Source organism: Rutidosis leptorrhynchoides, chromosome 1, assembly GCF_046630445.1.
Source record: "Rutidosis leptorrhynchoides isolate AG116_Rl617_1_P2 chromosome 1, CSIRO_AGI_Rlap_v1, whole genome shotgun sequence".
In the NCBI taxonomy this organism is placed as follows: Eukaryota; Viridiplantae; Streptophyta; class Magnoliopsida; order Asterales; family Asteraceae; genus Rutidosis; species Rutidosis leptorrhynchoides.
In genome coordinates this window covers 83157591-83178573 of record NC_092333.1, presented here as the reverse complement: position 1 = coordinate 83178573, position 20983 = coordinate 83157591, and positions in this window count along the sequence as shown.

The following is a 20983-nucleotide window of genomic DNA, read 5'->3' as shown; positions in this document are numbered from 1 at the left end:
AGAACCATCCAAAGCGGGCGTCCAAGACATTGTATCAAAAGGTCTTTACTTCTCAAAGACCATCAAACAGAATTACAATCGCATTATAAGCCAATTATTCCAAGAAACATGTTCTTTACTTCTAATTTTTTGCCAATCAAAAGAATTACAATGGCATTATAAGCCAACTGTTCCAAGAAACATGTTCTTTACTTCTAATATTTAGCCAATCAAAAGAAAAACTCTTATAGTTATTTTAATGGGTGAGTGGTTAATATTGATGTACACTATAATTTAATTAAGCATTTCTTAATTTTTTAATGACAACCCTATAAATTTTCTTTTCTATTTTTCCTTCTCAAAAAGTCTCATATTTGGGTGGGCCTATGTGATCCAGTTATCTATTGTACTATATTTAGGTCCAGTTATGTTTATTCCAGCCCCTTAATTATTTATTAATTATTATTAATTATTATTAATTATTATTAATCTATATATCTATATCTATCTATATCTATATCTATCTATACTGTACATTAAAAGAAAAGCTTAATTGAGATATCATTAATTCTAATCTTGCATTTCAACCCTTAGATTAGAAAAAAGACGTACGCTACCCCTAAAATCTTACCATTGATTTAGTTATTGTTCAATAAGTAGAAGGTAAGCTTTTTCGTGACCTTTATACCCCTGAAAAACACGCACCCGGTCCTTCCAAATTACAATTTCAATCGCTTTTTCCATATTTGTACGGCGACATCGGGTGAAAATAGGGTTCAAAAATCAAGAAACAAACAATCATGAATCAAATAATCAAAAACTACGCTATCGTCGTTTTCAAGATTTTCTTCTGAAATCTAATTTGAGAAGAAATTAAGGTAATTATATCAATGGATTAGGGTTTTATTTGGTTTTGATCGATTGCAACTATGAAAAGTAGCTTATATAATTGCAAATATATCAAACTAACACCGTCGATCTTCATGAATTTCTTTTGAAGGGCCGTTTGTGGTTAGGTTTGAGGTTTTGCAGATCGTAGGACAAACATACTTTCTGATTTGAGAGTTTCAGTTCTTCAATTACGCATTCTGACATACGGTGATTAACGTTTCTTAAGTGACTGATTTGCATTTTGCAATTCTTTAGAGGTATCTGTAGATTATAAATACCTTTTATACTCATAAATCTGCATGTAGGTTTGGTAATGTTATTTGTTGTATACTGTTTCCATGTAGATATACTAAATGAGAATACTAATCTTAGTTTTATATTACTCTTTATGGTCTTTATTGTGGGATTACAAAAATTAATCTTAGCTTTATATGGAAGGTTAGATGTAAAAGATATTTTTACAACTTCAATATATATTGCAAGGTACATCAATGGCAGCAGGTACACTGTAAATAATCAGGTATGGTTCTAGCTTGGACTACATCACTTCGTTTTTTAAGGACTTTTTTGCCTACATGAGGAACTGACCAACCTTTATTAGTTTACCCTGTTGCGTGATACACATAGGCTTCTTTTTTCAAATAGTCTCACTGATTCGTAATTAGTATCAACAACTATTATCATTATATTGTACAGACGTACAGTTCTAAGAGATCAAGCTTGTGACTTAGGAGAACTAGCCAACAAGTCCTTTGACATCGTAATTTATCAAGTAATGTGCATTTATGAAAGAGGTTATTTTGAATATTATGTGACCATATTCACTTAACTACTTTGTTTATGAACTATGGAGTATCTTTTCTTAATTAATGACATGCTTTATAACTCATTCACCACTTTATGAAGGATTTAGAACCAAGAAAAACATCATTAATTATTGTTTACTTGATTTGATTTTGCTTACATAAAGTATCTTTGACAAATGATTTTAAAAATTGGAGATGAAATTACACTATTGAACCTCTGGTCAGGACAAAAGATGACACCATGTGTTAGTTCATTTGTACTTACATATTTTTTTTATTTTTCTTTTGAATGATAGTATGTCTGCCACTATGCCAATAATGTATTTTATTGGAAATTTGTTGATTAATATTGTGTTTCATGTAGTCTGGCAAACAACAATGAAACCGAGAACACCTCATTTATAGGTTTGTTGACGAGGGATACCGACGAGTAAGGCAAGCAACAAGGTTTTAAACATCATTACAATTACCAGTTAGTGCAGATCATGTTTACATATTGGTATTTATGCATCTATAATTTGTATGTATGTAAGTTGATCATGCATGTTTTCACCATAGGGTTTAACATGCCTGCTCAATACGTTGGTGGGGTTTAAGGATCTTAGAACAAGGCTCTCCGGTCCGGCTACCGTGAATAACCCTGGCCGACATGATGATGTCGGCGGGGTGGCCAAGTGATTAAGTCCACCTTCGATAGCGGTCGCTGATCAGAAGGCCCCAAATAAGGTTGTAGGTGCTAGCTTAATGAAGAACTAACCTGTTAACCTTGAAGAGACGGAGAACGATGCTTAATTACATAAGACGTGTGACAGATGGTAGTTACGTAATGTGATGATGCTTAGAATGATAGTTAGGATTTGTATATATAGGCAAACCCTAATTCTAGAACCATCCGAGATATTGGCAATCCTTTCCATAACAAACTCCCCCGAATCACGGATGTAATTATGGAAAAGATATTTACTTGTTAGCCAAGTAATCGCTGTACCGAGAACAAAGGCATCAGATACGAATCCGCATACAGCATAACGCACACAAACACACACATACGCACACTAGTAAGCGCCCGCATACATATGAGGTGCGCATGCGGGTTGCGGTATCATTATGTCCCCCCAGTTTGATGTTATATGACGCAAGACACATGACATCAAACTATTAAGCGGAAAAAACAAGAAAACCGCAAGCATTCAATGTTCCGCGTGCGTTTCGAGGTCATTTAATGCCTGTCACTGTCGCAGAAACCCATTCGGCTGACAAGACATAAAGTGGCAGTTGGCAGGCGCGTGTCATCCACGCGCTCATAGGTAACCATACCCAACTGACATCCACGCGCGCACTTAAAATGCCACCCGTTGATCGCGTAACACGTGTACAGCCAGGATGAAACCTTGTTACCCCAAGACTTCCAATCCACACTATAAATAGACGCCCTTCACCTTCATTTCTACTCTCCTGCCATTTGCTTCTCTAATACGCTGCCTTTGTCAATTCCGATCAAATCTCGAATACTCCGGCCTACTCCCGAAGGTTAGTAATTCTCCAAACACTCAATAGAAAATGACTAAGGCTAGCGAGACTTATGTAGATAGTGTAGAGTCCATTATAGAGCAGATGCACATTGATTCATTAGTGAAACAATACCAGCCGCTAGCACAGTACAATCCGGTGCCACCGTTGCCTAACCAACGTGCTCATTCACCACCAGAAAAGAAGGTAGCCATATACGAGCATGCGTTTAAGCATGGTAATTTTAGGGTGCCCCCGTCAGATTTCTTTCTAGGCATTTTAGATCACTTCGGCGTAGGGTTAGGGCAACTACACCCGTATGCGATAGGAAAGATTGTGCTGTTTGAAATGTGGTGCGCTGCACTTAACAAGGTCCCCTTAGTGAAGGTCTTCTGCCATTTATACCGTCTAGCCAACCACCACAAATCGTGGTTTACCTTCTTCGCCCGTCAAAATTTCACAAAAACCCCCAAATCGAATGCGGGTCAATGGAAAGAAACTTTCTTTTTCATTGACCAAACTGTTGTTGCGGCCAGTTTTCCGCAAACTCTTATCTGGTGCGAAAATATGGCAAAGGATGTGAACAAAACCCCCACCCTTGATGATGATGACGAAAGAAAGCTGTTGGCGGAGTGTGCCAAAGCACAACTGGTGCACCGTTCGTATAGAAATGTGATGCTGCGGTTAGGAAACATATCCGCGCATTGGCCATGGAAGAACCTGCGTCCGGCCATAGTCGCACCGAATGGCAAGGGTAGGAATAGTACAAATGCATATAAATATAAAACCACTAGCGCATTCGTACAGGTTCTAATATTGCGTACATGTTTGCAGAGATGAAGATGAAGAAAGTGCTCACCGTGGAGGACATTGCGGCCATTTCATTCCGCAAGCAAAATGTCAATGAGCCGCTTGAGCAGGAAAAGACTGGTGAGAATGAGGAGCCAACACCTGCCACCTCGGGCAACAAACTCAAAGCTGCCAACACCACCCAAGCCAAGCAGAAAAAGAAGAAGCTTACTCCTAAACAGGCGGAGGACATGCGGAACGACAACTTTGTCCTCGTCGACCCGGCATCCGCAGATCTCCTTCCTCCTATCACCGGTAAGCATCTCTTCCCTTGCGCAACATCTTACGATTTACCTCATGTGCTAACTAGTTACTAATTTGCAGAGCATACTGAGGAGACGCATCACACCCCACCGCGAGTCAATCCGGAGCTCGAAGCTACCGCCGAGTCAAAAGACAAGACGATACACCTTGACTCCGAGTCTACACCAACCCCGCCACACGGTAGCTTCCGTTTGGCAAACTTGGCACAGCTCACCCAGTCATTAGCGGAAAACGCCGCAGAGCAATCCGCCTTCCTTCAACAAATCTTCCCGGCTGAGTTCCGCAACCAACTAGCCGCACTGCCGTTTAATAAAGCGCACAACGCTTTTATCCAAAACGGCCTCGTCTTTTTTGGCATATTTGCGGATCAAGCCCGCCGGTCCACTAACTTATATCAAGTGGCCGTGCGTAAAGAAACAGAGCTAGGACTACTGCAAGCAGGCGTCGACCAGGTCAAAAAAGACAGGGATGCCGCAGAGGAGGCGCGCAAAACGGCGGAGGCGACTGCGGCAGAAACAAAAACTGCCCTGATTGAGGAGAGGAAGAAAAATCGCGAGCTGGTTGGTGCGGTTGACCAAGCTAAGGGTGAGACGGAGCGTCTGCGAGTAGAGCTGGAAAGGGTGAACAGGGAGAAGGATGACGCGGTGACTTCCCGTGAATTGGCAGAAGCGGACTTAACAAAACTTCGCACCGCTCTTCCTACCATTGCGCAGAAGGTGATGGATTCCGGGCCAGTATCCGACAAGTTTAACGCCTACGTTGATGCGGTGAAGGACCACGAAATCAACAAGGCAGTGCTTGAGGTGATTCAAGCTTGCGGTCTGACACCGCCGTACCCTGACATTGTACAAAAGAAGCTAAAGGAGGGTACGGCCGCGGTGGTAATGGAGGCGGAAGAAGCCATCACAGCCATCCCAATCCCTCTGATCAATGCTTTTGCTGCGGACCCGACTATGTCGGTTGACGGGTTCCTCAAGGAGGATTATTAGTGTTAGCTTGTATTTGTTTGTGCCGCAAGTCCTGTGTTCAGGAAGGCAATTGTAAATACTATATTTGGGCCCTAAGTCCCGTGTTGGGCAGGCACTTGAAACGATTTATTTGTAATAACGTTAGTTTATATTATACCTTATTATGTTATGCATGTGTTATCTATTAATTGTTTATATATCGCGAATCAAAACAAAAGATGAACCGCATGCCTATGCGCACAGTTAACCAAAACTCATGCGCATACGCAGGTACTGCGTAAAATAAACCAACATTTTAGCAATTTTACCTTAAACAACTTAGACTCAAAAGCTACTGCGTTATTGCTTTGTCATGTGCTAGAGGTGCACTTTAGTTGTATGGTGAGCAACGCAACTAAAAACAAACCAATGCTTTTATGCTTAAGAGTTCCTCACGCAAACCAATGCGAGAGTAATTACGCACAAGCAAACCAATGCTTGTATTTTTAAGTCGACTTGGCAGCCATCTAGTCTGCGTGGCGCTTGGCTAGGGGAAAACCAATTCCCTTCGCCTGCCGTTAATGTCTAGCCTTGTAACCAAACAGGCTTTTGCCGCACGAGGGCTAGAGAACACCCCTTAAGTAGGCAGGAACCGCATACAAAAAGAAATAAACAATAAAAGTATGCGCGAGTAAATATTCAATTGGTATTAATAATGATTACAACCGCGACACATCCAAACGGACGGAAAATACATAGAAAAAATAATGTGCTAAAATAAATTGGAGTGATCAGGTCCATCCAGCTACATATAACATTTTTTCAACAATGTCGCGTGCCAAGTGCGTTTCACAGGTTTTCCATCTAATGTCTCTAGATGGTATGCCCCGGTGTTGCTTGCTTTTGCTACCCTATACGGACCTTCCCAGCGGGGGCCCAATTTCCCAGTATCCTCCGCATGACTTGCGTCATTCTGAAGCCAAACTAAGTCCCCGAACTTATAAGAGCGCGAACGCACACGCTGATTGTAGTACTTTGCAATTTTCTGCTTGTTATTGGCTTCGTTTACCGCCGCAGAGAGTCTGCGTTCTTCAAGCAGATTAAGATTTTCCCGCAAAGCTTCTGAGTTATTTTGTTCTTCAAAATTCTGTATGCGGAACGTTGGTACCCCAATCTCTGCGGGCACCACAGCTTCTGACCCGTAAACCAAACTGAACGGAGTTTCGCCAGTGCTTGCTTTCGGCCAGTGTTGCAGATCTCGGAATTTCTCGGCGAGATCTCGGGGAGATCTCGGTTTCAAATCTCAGCCGAGAATATTTTCCCATCTCGTTGAGATTTCTCGGTCAACGGTTAAAATCTCGGTCAACGTCACGATTTCTCGGATTTTCTCGGTGAGATCTCAGATTTTCTTGCAATTTCTCGGATTTTCTCGCAATTTCTCGGATTTTCTTCTAATTTTTTGCTCATTTCTCAAATTTTCTTGTAAAAATCCATATAAATATACATATATTTATATATTTATACATATTTATATTAAAAAACTAGAAAGTCAACACAAGTCAACGTCCGAGATCTCCCCGAGATTTTTCCGAGATGCCGAGATCTCCTCAAAAATGTCCAAACGAGATCTCCCCGAGATCCGAGTTCTCCAACCTTGCTTTCGGCGTTGTTCTATGTGCCCACAAAGCTTTCGGTAGTTCATCCACCCAACCAACTCTGCCATGGCCCAATCTAGCTTTGATTCCGGCCACTATGTCCCGGTTGGTGACTTCGCACTGGCCATTCGCCTGCGAATGCGCAACGGAAGTAAAAGTCTGCTTAATATTAAGCTCTGCGCACCAACTATGAAAAGGATCCCCCGCAAACTGTGTACCGTTATCACTAACGATCGACAAACAATGTCTTCCCATACAAAGTTTCGCACCCTTTTTCCCGAAATTGTTGCCAGTGGTCTCGCTTCAACCCACTTCGTGAAATAATCGATCACAACAATCAAGAATTTGATGTTTCCTGCGCGTGCATAGTATGCATAAGATACTGACGTAAATAGCATATGGTATAAAATAAATGATAATATTACCTCGGCCTTTTGGAAATGGTCCGACTATGTCAATTGCCCATTTGCAGAATGGCCATGGTGAGGAGACTGGTATCATTGGATGCACAGGTGCCCTGCTGATAGGTGCATGTATTTGGCAGGATTCGCATTGCTTAACTATTCGCGCAGTATCTGCGTACATTGTGGGCCAATAATAACCTAGCCGCATAATTTTTGACACAATAGACCTGTGCCCCTGAATGAAGAGCACATGCACCCTCATGCACCTCGCGTATAACCTCCTCTGCCTCTTTCGGACCAATACATCTTAAGTGCGGCCCTAAATAATTTTTTCGATATAGGACATCACCCTCAAGAGCATACAGTGGTGCCTTGATGCGGACCTTCTTCGCATCAACGGAATCCGCAGGTGATGTGCCGTCCCGCAGGAAAGCAATAATAGGTGTCATCCATGTTGAGCTGGATTCCTCAACAGGTGCTACCAAAGGCATCATAACAATGGATTTCGCATGCAGTTCTTCTATAAGAACTTTCTTCCCCAGATGATCAAAAGCCAAAGCAGCCAATTTGCTAAGCGCATCCGCTTTCTTATTTTGCCCCCGCATTACGTGGGAGATTTGAAAAGCTTCAAACTGGTCAGCGAGGTTATGAACAAGCGATAAATATTGCTGCATGGCAATGTCATGTGCTTCAAAGTCCCCGCTGACTTGACTACATACCAGCTTTGAATCCACATAAGCGTGCAGAATTTTAACATTCAACTTATGCGCAATACGCATACCCGCTAACAGAGCCTCGTATTCTGCTTCGTTATTCGTAACAGCAAAATTAAACCGTAGCGCATATGTATGCTCTTCACCGTCTGGACCAGTTAAAATAACACCCGCACCCGCGCCAGCTGCGCTGCGAGCACCATCGGTATATAACTCCCATGGTGACAAAGTTGGTGCAGGCGTATCTTGATGTTCTGCTGATGCCTCGACATCCGCAGGTAACTCTGCGAGGTAATCCGCAAGTATTTGACCCTTAACCGTGCTTCGCGAAGAAAAATTTATTTCATGCTCCCCTAACTCAACAGCCCATTTAGCCATTCGGCCAGAGATTTCGGGTTTATAAAGAACCTGAAACATAATATGATTGCATTAGTCAATGCGGTATTCCCGGTCATTGCCGCAAATTAGGCTTTTACCAACCTGCTTGATTGGCTGGTCAATTAGAACCACAACTGGGTGTGCTTGAAAATATCGGCGCAAACGCCGCGCCGTGTGGACTAGCGCATACACTAGCTTTTCTATTGGTGCATAGTTTACTTCGCTTGCTGTCAGCGTCTTGCTTACAAAGTAGACCGGCATTTGCGTCTGAGAAAACCTCAGCATTAATTGTATACGAAATAAATAATTCACTAGTAAAAGGGAATGGATTACCTTTCCGCGATCTGCGATAAGAACCGAGCTGATTGCTTCTTTTGATGCCGCAAGGTACAGCGTAAGCGTTTCTCCTGTTACTGGCGCGGTGAGTGTTGGTAATTCAGCGAGCACCTTCTTCATCTCCTGAAAGGCTGATTCCGCCTCCTGAGTCCATACAAAGTCTTTTTTCTTTAAGAAATTCTTCAAAGTATTGAAGAATGGAAATTGTCGCTCTACGGCCTTCGACAAAAACCGCGTGATCGCCGCAAGCTTCCCGGTTAGACTCTGCACGTCTTTCTTTGTTTTCGGAGATGGCAAACTATCAATGGCTTCAATCTTTTTGGGATTTGCTTTGATTCCCCGCGCTGTCACCACATGACCTAGAAACTTGCCTTCCTCTTCCCCAAAACTACACTTGAGTGGGTTGAGCTTCATGTTTATTCTGCGTAGAGACGCAAACGTTTCTAGGATGTCCGCGAGCATTTCTTCTTCAGTGTTGCTCTTAATTACCAAGTCGTCAACGTACGCTTCAAGATTCCTGCCAATTTGGTGTTTGAATGCCGCATCAATTACGCGCTGATAGGTTGCGCCTGCGTTTTTTAATCCGAAGGGCATCTTCTTATAAAAGTAGATACCTTGCGGCGTATGAAAAGCAGTTTTGTCCTCATCTTCCGCAGCCATTAAGATTTGATGATAACCCTTGTATGCATCTAGAAAACACTTGTACCGAAAACCTGACAGTGATTCCACCTTCCAATCTATCTCCGGGAGAGGATAGTTATCCTTCGGACATGCTTTATTAATGTCCTTAAAATCAACACACATCCGCCAGTTACCGTCAGCCCTTTTCACCAACACAGGATTAGCAACCCATGTCTGATAGCGCACTTCCCGCAGAATGTTTGCTTTGACTAGGTTATCTACTTCTGCGCACAACCAATCACTGCGTTCAAGAGCCATATGCCGCTTCTTTTTCCTAACGGGCGTGAGTGATGGATTAACATTCAATTTATGTTCCGCAATATCTCGCGGAACCCAGTCATGTCTGATTCGCGCCATGCGAAAACATCTGCGTTTGCGGATAATATTCCATGTAGCTTAGCCTTGGTTTCAGCTGACAAACCTGCGCCGATTTTAATTCGCTTATCCAGATGTAAATGATTCGCTATGACCGCACAGTTTGCGAGTTGTTCCCCCACGCTGGGAGTGCTTATAGGCACAACTGAGCCACAAAACTCAGTTGTTTGATGTGACGCAATCGTGGCAACGCCTCCCACTGTAGGAAACTTAATCAAGCCATGCACCACTGATGGTATAATGTTAAAACGCCGTATGAAGTTTCTTCCTAGCAGCGCGTTATACCGCGAAGTCGATCAGACCATATAAAAATCAACCAACTCATGTCTGACCATCTGTGGATTCCTGTCATCCGCAAGCTCTACCATCAGCTCTATCCGCCCTATCGGCCATGAGCTTTCTCCGGAGAACCCAGAAAATGTAACATCAGACTGGCGTAGCTGCCTCCTAACTTCTGCAGGAAGGAAACGATAGCAATGTTCGTACATGATGTCGACGCCACTCCCGGTGTCAACATGCATGCGTTTAATTTGTACTCCGCAAGTAGGGATACGACACTTGATGATAATGGGCTCGTTAACTGTGTCGATTGACATTACAGGAGGAAACGTGATTGGGAGAAGTTCCCAGTCATGATGATCATTGTACTTTCTCTGCTGGCCAACTTTCTCTGCGTCAACCATATTGATGGTTAAGTCAGCGTTTTTTGTTTTATCAACTTTTTGCCATGCGAAAGTTTTAGCCTTCGAACCTTCCTCTGCGGATTTTCCCTTGTCCTTCTTAGGTGGTTTTAAGTGATCCAATTTACCTGCGCGTAGTGCCTCGAGCACTCGTTCCATCAAGTTTTTGCATCGATTAGTGTCATGCCCGTAATCGTCATGGAATTCGCAATACTTTGTTTTATCCCGCTTACCAAATTCTGTAAGCGGAGTTGGAACCGCAAAGGTTGCGCATACCAGTTCGGTTGCCAAAATTTCTTTTGGCGTTTTAGACAAACTTTTAAGCAGCGCATAGTTCTGATTATTGATGCCGCGCTGATTATTGTTTTTGATAATTGCCACTTGATTTCTCTTTATCATTCCTGATAGGACCAACGCTAGGATACCTTCCGCGAGAGTTGTTACCACGATTTTGATCGCGCGAACGATCATCGTCGTCCTTCCTCTCGTTGTGTGAGCTAGCTATTGGGATGTCAATATCTTCGCCACTCCGTATATAGTCGTGGCATTCATTAAGCGCTTCAGCATAAGTTTTTGGGACCGTATGGCGCAGACGCCTTACCAGCGTTGGATGACGTTCTGAGTTTATACCATGTATGAGTCCGGAAATCTGTTGCTCTGGCTTGAGATCTGGTATGCGCAGACACTCATTAGTATATCTTGTGAGAAATTCACCCAAAGATTCCTTGGATTTCTGCACAATATCATGACATTCAATATGAGTGCGTTTGCGTGGCCTCTGATTCTGATATTGCAGCAAGAACTTCGTCCGCAGATCCATAAACCCGACTATACTACCCGCCGACAGTTTATTAAACCATTCACGAGCAATACCCTGCAGTGTCATTGGAAATATCTGACATGCAACCGGATCCACCCAACCTTGAGTACCTAACGTATGAGGTATCTTTGGCGCAGATGGAAACGGATATGTAGCTATATGCGGAGGAAACTTATCAAAAGTTGTTGGTAGCTCAAAAGGTAGTTTAACAGGGTCACCTTTGAGCCCTGCGAAGAAACGCCTCATCATATCCTGAACAAAATCAGGTTGTGAAAACAGGTGAACCATGTCGGGAGGTGCCACCTGCATAAATTGGCCTGCGAGATTAGCCTGCCCCTGAATATTTTGCCATGGCTGCCCTGGCGTTTGCGGATACAACCAAGGCTGATTTGGAAAAGAAGGCAGGCTTGCAGGGGCAGAGTATACGGGTATCTGAAAAGGTGCCGAAACCTGTGGTGCAGACGCCTACTAGACCTGAGGATATGCCGCTATAAGCCCAACCGTATGCGCAGTGCTTTGCTGTTCTGCGGTTATCGACGTCCAATGAGAATTGGCATCCGGAATGACACCGAACCCCCAACTATTAAGTAATGCCTGTGCATCCACAGGAGTCAAAAACTGCAAAATTGGACGCGGTGGTTGCCAAGGTTGCAGCGGTGTAAACGATGAATTCTGCTGCACACTCTGTGTCTGCAGAGGGATTGAAACTGTGGTACTATAAATAGGTACCTAGCCGCAGCATACTACGTGCGGGCCTACTGTTTCACCGCTAGTGCCTACCAAGATGACCCTTGGATCCACTGCGGAAAAATCCAACCGCGTGGTGGTAACTGGCGAGTTTGCCCTTGGCGGTGTAATCCCATCTGGATATATCGGCTTATACCTCTGAAAAGGCTCGCAGGATACAGGTGGAAGATAAGGCACGTATCCCGCCCCTGTAGTCATAGCCTGCGTATGCTGACTGCCAGATGGTGTGTTTTGATTATCCGTTTGAGTACGTTCCGACGAGTCCCCGGAAGTCATGATACTGTTAAAAGAAAAAATTCAAAAATAAATTTCGTGAATAATAAGCCTTATAATTCAAAACCTTTTAAAAGAAAAAGCAATTAAACGGTTTTGAACTAATTCGGCTCTCAATGAAAGCACCACTTGATCATGCATGTTTTCACCATAGGGTTTAACATGCCTGCTCAATACGTTGGTGGGGTTTAAGGATCTTAGAACAAGGCTCTCCGGTCCGGCTACCGTGAATAACCCTGGCCGACATGATGATGTCGGCGGGGTGGCCAAGTGATTAAGTCCACCTTCGATAGCGGTCGCTGATCAGAAGGCCCCAAATAAGGTTGTAGGTGCTAGCTTAATGAAGAACTAACCTGTTAACCTTGAAGAGATGGAGAACGATGCTTAATTACGTAAGACGTGTGACAGATGGTAGTTACGTAATGTGATGATGCTTAGAATGATAGTCAGGGTTTGTATATATAGGCAAACCCTAATTCTAGAACCATCCGAGATATTGGCAATCCTTTTGATAGAGAACAAGCCCAAGAATTCCAACCCAATACCGTTGAGCCCAAACCCATGATATGGAAGGTTTACAAGAGAAGGAATAAAGGGCAACTGAAGGGTCAAGATTAATTACTCTGTTAGAATATAAGGAGCTGTATTGGTAGTGTAAGGGTCATGCTTATTTTTCTTGTCTTTTGAATCGGCTTGTTTAAGCTTGGGCAGAGGGATTCCAATGGTTGTGGAAATCCTCTGAGTTATCTTGTTCTAATTTCCCTTTGTGATAATAAAAGCATTCAGCTTCCTTTATAATAAATATCCATCTCTCCCTATTACATTTGAAGATCCCTAACAATTGGTTCCATTGCCCTTCTCCCATCATCTCCAATATGGTGAATACAGAACAGCCTTCTATCACCACTCGATTGCAATCAAAGATTGATTCTCATGATGAGCAACTCAGTCAACTCACATCTAAGGTGGATGACCTCACTACCGCTGTTAAATCAGTAACAGATTTACTTGAACAAATGATTGCTACAAACAATCAAAAACAACAGACAAAAACTTCAAATTCAGATTCATCACCTCACCCAACAATCATTATTGGATCTTCATCAGGAATTAAAAAAAAAAAACTGTGTATGAAACACCAGATCGTGAAAATCACCTCGACGAGTCTTTGTTTTTGTTGCCCAAAGTTAAACTTCCATATTTCGATGGTAACGATCCACGGGGATGGATCACAAAAGCAGAACTCTACTTTTATGTACACCACACACCACCAGATCAAAAACTCGTATTAACACAAATGTGTATGGATGGAGTGGCATTAAATTGGTTTGCTAACCTATTCATCAAACACCCCAATACTGATTGGGGAGAGTTTCGCACCAAATTAATGACACGATTCAGTGGTACGAAATTTAGAAACGCTCACGAAGCTCTTGGTTCCTTGTTTGACGATGGAGACATCGAGCGTTATATTGAGGAATTTGAGGCCCTTTCTGCCCTAATTCCAAACCAATCAGAGGAACAAATGATTGGCATGTTTCTTCGCGGATTACAAGATGATGTTCGTAACTGGGTACGAACGCTTAATCTAAAATCGTGTGACCAAGCAATGGATTTCGCACGTAATGTAGCCATCGCCACTGGTCGTGTAGAGAAGAAACAATTTCAGGGCTCACGCCACTCTGGATGGAAGCCTACAATTCATTATGATAAGTCAGGCCCACTATACTCTCCATCTTCACTTACTAAGCCCAAAACAAGTACAAACCCTACTGCTACTCCAGCCCACAATACAACACATTACCCTCACCGTTCTAATACCCAATCATCGTCAAACACCAAGCACTTATCGAAAACAGATTGGGAAGACTATCGTCGTCGTGGTCTTTGTTATCGTTGTGGCCAAAAATACACGCCTCAACACAAATGCGTTGAAGGTCAATTGAGGGTTCTCTTATTAGCAGACGGTGAGGAATTAAATGATGAAGGTGAGATTCGGTGTATCGAGCAAGAGGAAGAGGAAATCATCGATGGTGAGTGCCAAGCTTTAGAATTTTGTGGTCTGTCTGATGAATCATCTTCTAACCTACATACCATCAAATTAATGGGTGAACTACAGGGTTTACCAGCTCTGATTCTTATTGATAGTGGTGCTTCTCACAATTTCATCTCTACAAAGTTAGTCGCAGCCTTGAGTTTGGAAACCATTTCAATTGGGCCACTGAAAATTCGTTTAGGAGATGGTAATCGCATTCTAGTCACTGAGCAATGTAAAGACACTTCACTTAAATTTGGAGATTTCAATTGTGTAGTAGACGCGCTCGTATACGATCTGGGACCATTGGACTTTATTTTGGGGATTGCTTGGCTTGGTCGTCTTGGAGATGTGGTATTCAATTGGCAGACACAAGTTGTCAGGTTTTGGGATAATGGTCACCAAGTGAAGTTACATGGTATAAATTCGCCACTGTTGACCTACTCTTCACTTCAAAACTGTATAGAGGACACCTACATCACTTGTCTGTTGATTCTGATGTTAAGCTTGATCACCAACAACAGGTTCAACTAGCTTCTATTTTATCTCAGTTTGCTTCGGTGTTTCAAAAACCACAGGGTCTGCCACCCATCCGAGCAATCGAACATGCCATCAACCTTTATGTTGGACAAGGCCCCATTTGTGTTCGGCCATACAGGTATCCACATGCTCAAAAAGATGAGATAGAACGTCAGGTTCAAGAGATGTTAACAATGGGTATCATTCGGGTTAGTCAAAGCGCTTTTTCCAGCCCAGTAATCTTAGTAAAGAAAAAGGATGCTACATGGAGGCTTTGTATAGATTATCGCGCACTAAATAGAGCCATAATCCCTGACAAATACCCTATTCCAATTGTTGAAGAATTACTGGATGAACTCTATGGATCGACCTTCTTTTCTAAGATCGACCTTAAGTCAGGATTCTATCAAGTGCGTGTTCGCGAATGTGATGTCGAGAAAACCGCATTTCGTACACACGATGGGCACTATGAATTCCTCGTCATGCCTTTTGGCTTGACCAATGCTCCGGCCACTTTCCAAGCTCTCATGAACGAGATTTTCCGACCCCTCTTACGAAAGGGTGTACTCGTCTTTTTTGATGACATTCTTTTGTACAGCTCTACATGGGAGCAACACCTTCATCTTCTATCCACTGTTTTGCAACTCTTGCACCTTCACAAACTAGTGATTAATGACACCAAGAGCAGTTTTGGCATACAATCAGTTGAATATTTGGGGCATATTCTGGACAGTAAGGGCGTTTCTATGGACCCGTCAAAAATTCAATCAGTCCGCGATTGGCCCATTCCTACTACCGTTAAAGGTGTACGTGGTTTTCTCGGGCTTACGGGTTATTATAGAAAATTCATCCAGAATTATGGCAAGATAGCTCAACCACTTACTGAAATCACAAAAAAGGATAACTTTCACTGGTCGTTGGAACAACAGTCTACCTTCGATGAACTTAAACGCAAAATGATTGAAGCACCCGTGCTAACACTTCCTGATTTTTCTAAACCGTTTGAAATTGAGTGTGATGCCTCGGGACGGGGTATTGGGGCTGTTCTTATGCAAAACCGCAAACCCATATCATACTTCAGCAAAGCTTTATCTGATAAAACACTCACTAAATCAGCTTATGAAAAAGAAATTATGGCTCTCGCCTTGTCGATTCAACATTGGCGTCCATATTTAATTGGATGAGAATTCACTGTCTTTACAGATCAGAAAAGTCTCCGACACTTGATGGATCAAAGGATCACCACTACGGATCAACAAAACTGGTTGGCTAAATTGATGGGATACCAATTCAACATTTTTTACAAACCTGGAAAAGAGAATAGGGCTGCTGATGCTCTCTCCCGTATTCATGAAGGAACTGAACTCACTTCAATGATATCATACCCTCAATGGCTTGATGGGAACACTCTGACTGAAGGCTACGAAACTAATTCACGCATCCAAAAATTACTCCAAACTGTGACTGATCAGCCATCTTCACATCCAAGTTACTCGGTTATTAATGGGAAGCTCTTCCATAAAAACAAGTTGGTAATCCCTTCTACATCTACTTGGATACCAAAACTTCTAAACGAATTTCACAGCAGCCCAAGTGGTGGTCACTCGGGATTTTATCGCACATATCGACGTTTGGCTGCACATGTATATTGGTTCGGCATGGTCAAAACAGTTAAGCAATTCGTCCAAGCGTGCGACATTTGTCAACGTTATAAATCCTCTACTCTTGCTCCTGCTGGACTGCTCCAACCATTGCCAATTCCGCAATCCATTTGGGAGGATATTTCTATAGATTTTATCACTGGGCTTCCAAGATCAAAAGGGTTCGACACAATTCTGGTTGTTGTTGATAGGTTGTCCAAATACTGCCATTTTATTCCCTTAAAGCACCCCTTCACTGCTAGAAGTTTGGCTGATGTTTTTTTGAAAGAAGTGATACGTCTCCACGGGATTCCCAAGTCAGTTCTAAGTGATCGGGACCCACTATTCTTAAGTAAGTTTTGGAAAGAAATATTCACACTCCAAGGAAGCAAACTCAGATTCAGCTCGGCATATCATCCCGAGACAGACGGGCAAACAGAGGTGGTAAATCGAAGCCTTGAAACATACCTAAGATGTTTTGCTGCTGATCAACCCAAGTCGTGGTATCACTGGATCCCATGGGCGGAATTTTGGCATAATACCGCATACCATGTATCCACAAACACCACTCCCTTCGAAGTTGTTTATGGTAGACCACCCCCTACACTATTTCAGTTTGTTCCCGGAGAAGTTAGATGTGAGGCTGTTATGCAGGAATTGTTGGATCGTGATGAGGCTATTAAACAACTCAAATATCATTATTCTCGCTCTCAAGCCACGATGAAATCCTCAGCGGATAAACATAGGCGAGATGTTGAGTTTGCCGTAGGAGATTGGGTGTTCTTGAAACTAAGACCACACAGGCGACAATCGGTGGTTCGAAGGATCAATCAGAAGCTATCACCCCATTTCTATGGTCCATTTGTCATTATTGAACGCGTGGGAGCTGCTGCGTATAAACTTCAACTTCCAAGTTCTTCTAAAATCCATCCGGTGTTTCATGTTTCACTCCTTAAATGTGCCATTGGAGCTGCACCAGTGGAAGCAGAATTACCGCCTGGAATGGAGACTGATGCAACTAATCTCCACCCAGAAAAATGCATTGATACTAGAACTATAAAAAGGGATGGGAAGGAGGTTACCCAATGGCTGATCCAATGGTCATCTGGGTCCATTGAAGACTCCACATGGGAGGATGCTTTTAACATCCAAAGTCAATACCCAGATTTCCGGCTTGAGGACAAGCCTATTGCTACGGAGGCGGCCATTGATAGAGAACAAGCCCAAGAATTCCAACCCAATACCGTTGAGCCCAAACCCATGATATGGAAGGTTTACAAGAGAAGGAATAAAGGGCAACTGAAGGGTCAAGATTAATTACTCTGTTAGAATATAAGGAGCTGTATTGGTAGTGTAAGGGTCATGCTTATTTTTCTTGTCTTTTGAATCGGCTTGTTTAAGCTTGGGCAGAGGGATTCCAATGGTTGTGGAAATCCTCTGAGTTATCTTGTTCTAATTTCCCTTTGTGATAATAAAAGCATTCAGCTTCCTTTATAATAAATATCCATCTCTCCCTATTACATTTGAAGATCCCTAACACCTTTCCATAACAAACTCCCCCGAATCACGGATGTAATTATGGAAAAGATATTTACTTGTTAGCCAAGTAATCGCTGTACCGAGAACAAAGGCATCAGATACGAATCCGCATACCGCATAACGCACACAAACACACGCATACGCACACTAGTAAGCGCCCGCATACATATGAGGTGCGCATGCGGGTTGCGGTATCATTATAAGTGTATATGTTGTTGATCAGGGTCTGGGTGTGATTATAGGTTGGAAAGTATTTCGTAACGCTTTATTATAAGGAGCTGAAAACACAACCTGATCACGTTCATCAGTTTTTAGTGATAAAAGTACAGTGCTTCATGTTGATAGGCTAAACAGAGAGATTGCCACCTCAATGTTGGTATGTTTCAGTTTTATTTTCATAATTCTGACTTATTTGTTTTGCCACCTCAATGTTGGTATGTTTCAGTTTTATTTTCATAATTCTGACTTATTTGTTTTGGAACACTGAAGTTATTAAGTATATTTGTCTAGCAATGTTGATGTTAAAGAGGGCTGTAAACATGTATAGGTTATATGGAGTATTCGAGCTCATAAAGTTGTGATCTTTATTGGTCAAATGCATTTTATACGTATGACACAAATTTGATGTATTCAGGAAGCAGATACTGGAACTAAGAACATGGAATTAAGGAATTCTATTTTACAAATGTGTGCAGATGGCTCGCATTTTACAATAGACGAGACATCGTTACAATTAGGGACTCTAAACAGTAACGGTGTGGAGAATACTCGATTGTTAAAGTACTTAATGGATCTTCAAAAGGTACTTTGTAGGTTTATACAATGTTATTGAGTATAATTTTGTGGTGTATTCATTTTTTGATTTATTTGCAGGTGAAATATGATTTTCAATATTATCAGATGAAGATGGATACAGATGTTCAATTACTGATTCTTTCTGAAGGAAAATTAAACATTTTACCAGCTGATTTAGTTCTCCCGTTCCACCGGCCGTCTGTGGGCTATGTGGGAATTGTAGATGAACAAACGTTAAATGCGCGGAGATGGTAAATGGCGACTCTTAGATCATTGCCACATTCTATTGGGACATAATTACAAAAGGTATGATGGAGTTGATTAAGTTATTCATTTACAACTTTTTATCGTATGGCATGCAAGTGGTTTTCTTGAAGGAAATAAATGAGATACATAATATCAAGATGAATTGTTATATTGATGTTATTATAAGGTGCGCAATTTAATGCAATGACAGGTGGTAGAAGATGCTATGGTTGCAGCTATGCAAGTTGATCGAAGTTTGGGGACTGCAAATTTTAACAGGTTTGTTTTTGGCCAAGAGTAGTCCCAATTTATTATTGTAGGTAGTGGTGGAACGATGGGTGGGTCAATTGGGTTGGATAACAGTTCGAAATGAATTCTGTTAGTGGGCTTCTTAATAAGTTGAGTATACTTCAAAGTTCTTTTGAGCTATTTGATTAGATGTGGGCAATTTTGATCAATTTACTTACCACTCTCATTTATTATTAAACTTCCTCCCAAAATTAACCGCCACATTAGCGTCACGTTGACACCTCCTTTAACCTTTTTTCAGAACTAAATAATTATGAATTAATTAAACTATGAGTATTAATGTTAAAGTTACAAGACATTTATTCTTTTCTTTTGCTCTCAAAGTTGTGATCCCGACACGAAAGTGACTAAAAAGTGATGGCGAGTGAGGATAATGGTGCTGCCATTGGTGTCCTTGAATACTAGAACGGGAGCGAAACTGTGGGAGAAACTGATGAGAATGTTTATTGATATGCTGACGATTGTTACCACAAGTAGGAATTGGAATCAAATGCCTATTGATACGACGTTATTGAAGTAACTCCTCCAACTAAAAGTTTAAGTGCATATATTATTTGATGAACATTTGGATACATAGATTATGAACCTAAAAGGCAACGTACTCATATAAATTCGTGAAAATATCAAAACATGAAACACCTTATCTCTCTCTCTCTCTCTCTCTCTCTCTCTCTCTCTCTCTCTCTCTCTCTCTCTCTCTCTCTCTCTCTCTCTCTCTCTCTTATGTAACTCACAAAACAACTCAAATCGTTACACACGAGTATGCACAAATTCCTTCATCGGAAAGTCAATATATTAATGTGGAGACTTTATATAGATAGACTTCTAAACCCTTTGAATCTCTCCTCTCAGGGTTTGAAGGTGCTCATCTTGGACGAGGACAGGAAGGATTCAAAAACAACCAAGATTGTGGTCTACAAGAATGTATCGAGACGTATTTAGATTAAATATTTGTCATATTATGTTGTTTTCAAATTTTAAAATGCAATTTTTTATATGAATATAATCGTTGGGTAACATGTTTGACATTATTTGATAAAAAATTTAAGCTATTTTGCTGGTGTTGCATTGTTTCCTGTTCTTAAGGGTTGTGTAATACAAACTCACATATATATTTTATAATTTGTTTGATAAAGATTTCATTTAGCTGCTAATTTGTTTGATAAAGTATTCATTTGTTGTGCTAAACATTTACTTGAAGAGCTGCAAGTCCAAGTAAAGAATGTGATCAGGTTGAAGGTAGTGACATTGAAGATTAGAAGCTCAAATCAGTCCAGGGATGCGGCTGCTGCTTCTGGGATCTTGATATTAGTTTTCAAGAAACATGTGTGTATGACGCTGGTAATCCTTAAAACTTTTAGTGATAAGTCACTCTTTATGTTATGTTGCTCTTAGGGAGGTGTAGCTCAAGTGTGTATAAATATCGGTTTGTGGACATATGTTGTATTGGTGCTGTTATAATTGTTGTCATGCTACTTTCACTTTTTTAAGTCAAAACACTTGACATGAGTGTCATTGCACGCATTTATGATCCACACACCTACCAGATTTATACTACTACGTATTATTTGTACATATTTACTTAATTGATAT